This window comes from Ursus maritimus, unplaced genomic scaffold (genome assembly GCF_017311325.1).
Source record: "Ursus maritimus isolate PB19 unplaced genomic scaffold, ASM1731132v1 scaffold_34, whole genome shotgun sequence".
NCBI classification, from domain to species: domain Eukaryota; kingdom Metazoa; phylum Chordata; class Mammalia; order Carnivora; family Ursidae; genus Ursus; species Ursus maritimus.
Window position 1 is genome coordinate 17,959,193 of NW_024426008.1, and position 6,000 is coordinate 17,965,192.

The window sequence follows — 6,000 nt, forward strand, 5'->3', positions numbered from 1 at the left end:
ATTGTCAGGAAAGTGATTTTGTGAATTTGGAGGGCCTGTGTCTGGCCCTGTCATACGTAAACAAGGGGACACCTGTGAGGCTTCCCTAAGTTATATGGGGAAGGGCTGGTCTTTTCAGGAAGCCATTTCCAGAGCACAAAAGGGTAGGGGGAGGTTTCCTTAAGCTTCTCGGTTTTCTGGAATCCCAGGGCTCAGGTGAAGTTCACTGTCGACAGGTTCCCAGGTGGTGCTGCTTGCTGCTGGTTGCAGGACGGCAGTTCGGGAACCACTGCCTTAAAGCAGTCCCTTAATGGATGGGAGCCCCCATTGTGGCATCCTTGGAGGACATCAGGGAAATCTTCTGAGCTTTTTCCTGGCAGGGGTGCTGCCGTTTTCTGCCCACCCTGGGTCTCACTGTGGCTTTAGTAAGTGCTAAATTTTCACTTCGGATGGACCCAGGGCACCCTTCTCCACAAAAGACCTGCTTGGGGTTTAAAGCTGCATTGTGCTTCCTCTGCATTGTTCAGAAAGCTGTCGCTGCCTCCGCCAACATTTTATTTTCCATTTTTGGAATACCCAAAGAAATTTGGTAACATGACAAGCTTGGGTGTCATAGTTCATTCAAAGTAAATCAAGAAGACTAAGACCAACCTTTGCCCCCACTACCTGGAGCCCAAGATTCTCTTTCTGCTCTCTCACTTTTCCATTCTCTTGAATAATTAAGCACTTTCATTTAAAATGGGAGCTTGGACTGAAAGAAGGGTCAGGAGGTTCAATCCGATTTCATTTAATGCTGCCTTGTGTAATTGCACCAGGTTATTTCTCAGTGTATGTTTTGGAGTGGGAAGCCATTATTAGAAGCTCTTTGTTCATCCTACTTATCTGTGAAGGGCGGGCTATGCAGGTCAGAGGTATCATTCACCTCCTCTTTAAGTAACAGTCATCATTTGCCGGCTGCTAGTTTTTGTGTTTTTTTATATATGTTAGTCACCATACAGTACATCATCAGTTTTTGATGTAGTGTTCCATGCTTCATCGTTTGCATATAACACCCAGCGCTCCATGCAATACGTGCCTTCCTTAATACCCATCACCTGGCTAGCCCATCCCCCATCCCCCTCCCCTCTAAAATCCTCAGTTTGTTTCCCAGAGTCTCTCGTGGTTTATTTCCCCCTCTGTTTCCCCCCTTCATTGTTCCCTTCCTTCTCCTACCAATCTCCCTATTTGTTATGTTCCATAAATGAGTGAAACCATATGATAATTGACTTTCTCTGCTTATTTCACTTAGCATTATCCCCTCCAGTTCCATCCATGTTGCTGCAAACGTTGGGTAATCATTCTTTCTGATGGCTGAGTAATAATCCATTGTATATATGGACCACATCTTCTTTATCCATTCGTCTCTTGAAGGGCATCTCGGCTCCTTCCACAGTTTAGCTATTATGGATAATGCAGCTATGAACATTGGGGTGCATATGACCCTTCTCTTCACTACGTCTGAATCTTTAGGGTGAATACCCAGTAGTGCAATTGCTGGATCATAGGGTAGCTCAATTTTTAACTTTTTGAGGGACCTCCACACTGTTTTCCAAAGTGACTGTACCAACTTGCATTCCCACCAACAGTGTAAGAGAGTTCCCCTTTCTCCATCCTCTCCAACATTTATTGTTTCCTGCCTTGTTGATTTTTGCCATTCTAACTGGCATAAGGTGGTATCTCAATGTGGTTTTGATTTGAATTTCCTTGATAGCTAATGATGTTGACCATTTTTTCATGAGTCTGTTAGCCATTCGTATGTCTTCATTGGAAAAGTGTCTGTTCATGACTTCTGCACATTTTTTGATTTGATTGTTTCTCGTGTATTGAATTTGAGAAGTTCTTTATAGATCTTGGATACCAGCCTTTTATCTGTAGTGTCATTTGCAAATATCTTCTCCCATTCCGTGGGTTGTTGACTGTTCTCCTTTGCTGTGCAGAAGCTTTTTATCTTGATGAAGTCCCAAAAGTTCATTAAATCACAGGCTCCCTTACGGAGAGGTGGAAAACCGGTCGGGGAAGGATCTGGGTCCTCCCTAAGAAGGGGGCAGCATTGGGTCAGTTAGTTCAGCAACCCTCTGTGTCTCTCCTCTGTTGTCCGGGCTTCCCATAGGAACAGGTGCACTCACGGGTAGACTTCTTCCTGACCTCCAGCTGCCTCCAGATTCCTCCTGGCGAGGAGGGAAATATTGCAGCACTTTGCACATGTAGTGGAAGTAGAGCAAGTTTTCAAAAGTAAGGTGCTAGCAAGAGGGCGGGTTCCACATCCTTTTAGAACCTTGGAAAGCCATCAGAGAAAAAGTTGCAGGAACATTAGGTCCAGATGGTGGTTTCCTCCTTCAGTGTTCTTCCATGCACCAGCTCCTTGACATAACCGACTTCACCCCGTTGTCCCTGTAGCCTCACGATGAGCCCACAGCACAGCCGAGCTTAGGGCAGGCACTTGCTTTGATTCATTTGAACTAGGAGACCAACTTAAACCTCTTGCACTGTGTTTCACTCAAAAGGTAGAATTGATGATTGGATATTGGATGATGCTTTAGAAAGCCATACTGGCAGAAATTCAGCTTGATGCTGAGATTGGTGAGTAGGCCTTACTAGGTTATGAAGAGTTAATACAAAGCAAAACCCAAAACCTGTGCTTTAAAATAATCCACCCGTCGTTTTGAAGCTATTTGAATTTGCGAGTTGTATTTCATCTGTCCTGCCATGTTCATAGTAAAGACCTTCATTCCCTACATCTTTGATGGTATTATGAGAGAAAAATAGAAGTCTGTACATTCTGTTGATTTCCAGCTCAGCATCAAAAAGTATTTACTTGAACGCTTTTTTGTGTGTATGCTGTTGTAGAAAATGAAAAAGCACTGCTAAAGTGTGGTCCGAGGTCTGTCTGGAAGGTTCTTGTTAAAAATACAGATTACTGCCTTTCCTTTCCAAATTAGAATACCTAAGGTGGGGCCCAGGGATCTGTTTTTGTCTGGTTTGCTTTGTTTTATTTCATTTTGTAAATTCTCCCTGTGATTCTAAAGCATATAAAAAATTAAGAACCACTGATTCACAGGGGGGGGAAAAATGTATCATCAGGGCAGTCTCCCCCGTACGATCTGTAGATTTGAGGCTTCACTACATCTTTTATTAGCACAGGTCCGTTTTTAGTAAAGGGGACTATTTCCTTGGTCATGGTCAGCAGACCTAGAGAAGTGGCCTTGGAGCACATTTTCAAACAGCATGATCAGGGACACCTGGGTGGCTCAGTTGGTTAAGCATCCAACTCTTGATTTCAGCTCAGGTGCTGATCTCAGGGTCGTGATCTCAGGGCTGTGAGATCGAGCCCTGCATCCGGCTCCACACTCAGGGCAGAGTCTGCTTAAGATCCTCTCAGTCTGCACCTCCTTGCCCCCTGCAAGCACTCGCGCACGTGCGCTCTCTCTCTCTCTCACCCGCCCTCTCTCTCAAAAAAAAACAAAAAAAAAAAAACAAAAAAAAACCCAAATGGCATGATCAGAAGCTACACATAGAGGGAAATGAAAAACACCTGCATTACCATTTGCCAGCGATAACTGCTGATTGCTAAATCTGCTTTTAATGCCCCTTTTTATTCCCTCAGAACGCCGGCGTTTTGCTCTTCCCTGGGAGCAAACTGGGTTTGTTCCCGGGTGGACGTGAAGATAGCACTGCTCGTTAGCCGGAGCTCGAGCAGACTCTGGAGGCTCAGCCCTGATCGAACATGATTGGGTTTTGAAAACTGTAACAACCTGTAAGCACTTTGCTTCTACGAAAGATTTCTCTTTTCCAAATATGTTTGAAAACGACCTCCCAACCCCCTTCTGGAAAAATACCATTAAGGAATGACTAGTTCTGAAAAGTTTCATAGCCTACCAGCCTCCCTTTAGGCAACAAAGCTCATTCTGAGTGGAGAGCAGGCATGGTGGCGTCAGGGAGAGGTAGGAGCTGGCATACGGTGGCGGTTGGGGGGTTTTGGCTATTTTGAGCAGTGTGTTGTGCAGCTCGAAATGGTGTTTATCTCTGCTCTCTCTTAAAGCTACACTAAAATGACAATAAAATAATAAAAATGTGTAAAGCCCCAAGCCCAGAGAGACAGTAGGAGACCGTAGCCGAAGAGAACAACACAGTTTTGTAATACCAGCGCGGTGACTGGCTGCCATAGACATGGGTGCTTCCCAGGATGTCCAGTTGTCCTCTTCCTTCAAGCATGGGGAGGACGGCACTGCCCTTCCCCGTCCCCTGGAAGCTAGGCATGGCCACTGAAATGGGAGCAGTGATGTGTGATCCTGCTTCTGGGCAGGGGCAGCTCAGAGCAGGTTTCTCCTGCTGAAGCCTCGTGTTAAGATGACGGGGTCACAAGATAGCAGAGCCTCTATGAGCACAGGTCCCACGGGACCATGATGAGCTGGGCTCCCTGACGACCCTGGGGACATGTAGCGTGAGAGAGGAATCCACTTCTGTTGTTTCCAGCCTTGGAGATGTGGAGCGCTTGTTACCACAGCCTGGCCTGATCAATTCTAAGAACACTGATGAGGTTTCTGTTTACTCTGCCCCGTGTCTGTGAGGAGGTGTGCTGTGGATCCCCAAGAAGGGCTCAGGAATTTGAGGCACCATGTAGCGGGAGTCTGACTACAAAAAAAAACTGTTTGAAAGTCTATCACCGGAGACCTAGGATTCCTTCTCCAGCCCGGGCCCTGGGTTACCACTCCCCGTTGGCCCCACAGATGGTGGAAGGTTGACTGTAAGGAAGGGGTGACTCAGAGAAACACTGGAACTGGGGACAAGAGCCACAGCTGAAACTGGGAATGAGGCACCTTATGGAACATGGGGCCTACTCAGCAGTGAGGCTCTGAGAATGCCATGGAATTCTTAGCTGTCAGGATTGGAACCCACCCGCCCCCTAGCCCTTGTGGGAGGTTGGAGGATTCCTCTCTGAGGAAGCAGGCCCAAGAGCAGATACGTACAGACACTCATGTTTGGGGGCTTCCAAACCCAACACCTGGGGCCCCACCTGATCACTCTGCAGGGAAGTTTACTACCTCTCATGAAGCTTCCAGTGGGCTTTTTGGGGACCCACTGTTAAATATGAGTGGACACCCAAGGATCACCAGACTTCTGAAGAACATCTATAACATGAAAGACAAAGACACAGAAAAGCAAATGGGAAGAGGAACTTGAAGAAACAAAGGCAGTGCTCAGAGCAGGAGAAAACCGTAAACAGTATCCTCAGAGAGAGGAAGATAAGGGAGCCATCAAATTAGAGTAGGATGCCATCTTAAAAAAAAAAGAAACAAAACAAAATACCTCCCACCCCCAATTTTTAACTAGAAAATGTGACAGCACAAACTTAAAATTTTAAATCTTTCAGTGGGAAGGAAAAGAGGGAATCTATAATAAAGTAGAACAATGAAGGCAGAAGGATGAAAAGGAAGTAGGAACACAGATAAAATGGAGAAATTATGAAAGACTCTTTCCTAGAACCAAAAGACAGAATTACCTGGTGCAGAGATTCCCCTGGGTGCCTAGAACAATGAAGTAAAAAAGGCCCTCAGAAATTTCAGAACAGACAGGAGGAAAAGAGGAGCCTGCAGGCTTGCCAAGAGGTAGAAATGGGTTACAGATGATTAGGAATCCCAGTGCTGTTGGTCTTCTCAAAAGCAACAGTGGAGACTGGGAGGTCTGCACCAGTCTGGTTTCCAGTTCAGTGTGAAGGTGGAATAAAGATATTTTCAGATACGCAGGGTCCCAGAAAACTTACCTCCCATGCACCTGTTCTCAGGGGGCTACTAGAGGATTGCTCCCCCAAAATGGGAGCATAAATCGAGAAAGAAGATGAGAGCTCCGGGAAATGGGGGATCCCACATGAGAAGGAGACAGAGGGACTCTGAGGGCGGTGGGGAAGGAGATCCCAGGTGACAGCGGTGTGGAGAGAAGGCATCAGCCAATCCAGCATGGAGCAGAGGCTGGAGGGCTTCCAGA

At 46.3% G+C, this 6,000-nt stretch overlaps 1 protein-coding gene across 1 annotated transcript in view; it reads left to right on the forward strand.

Annotated features, from left to right (window-relative positions):
• APBA1 (amyloid beta precursor protein binding family A member 1) overlaps positions 1-6,000 on the forward strand; it is a 194,893-nt gene that overhangs the window by 129,256 nt on the left and 59,637 nt on the right. The window lies entirely within an intron of this gene.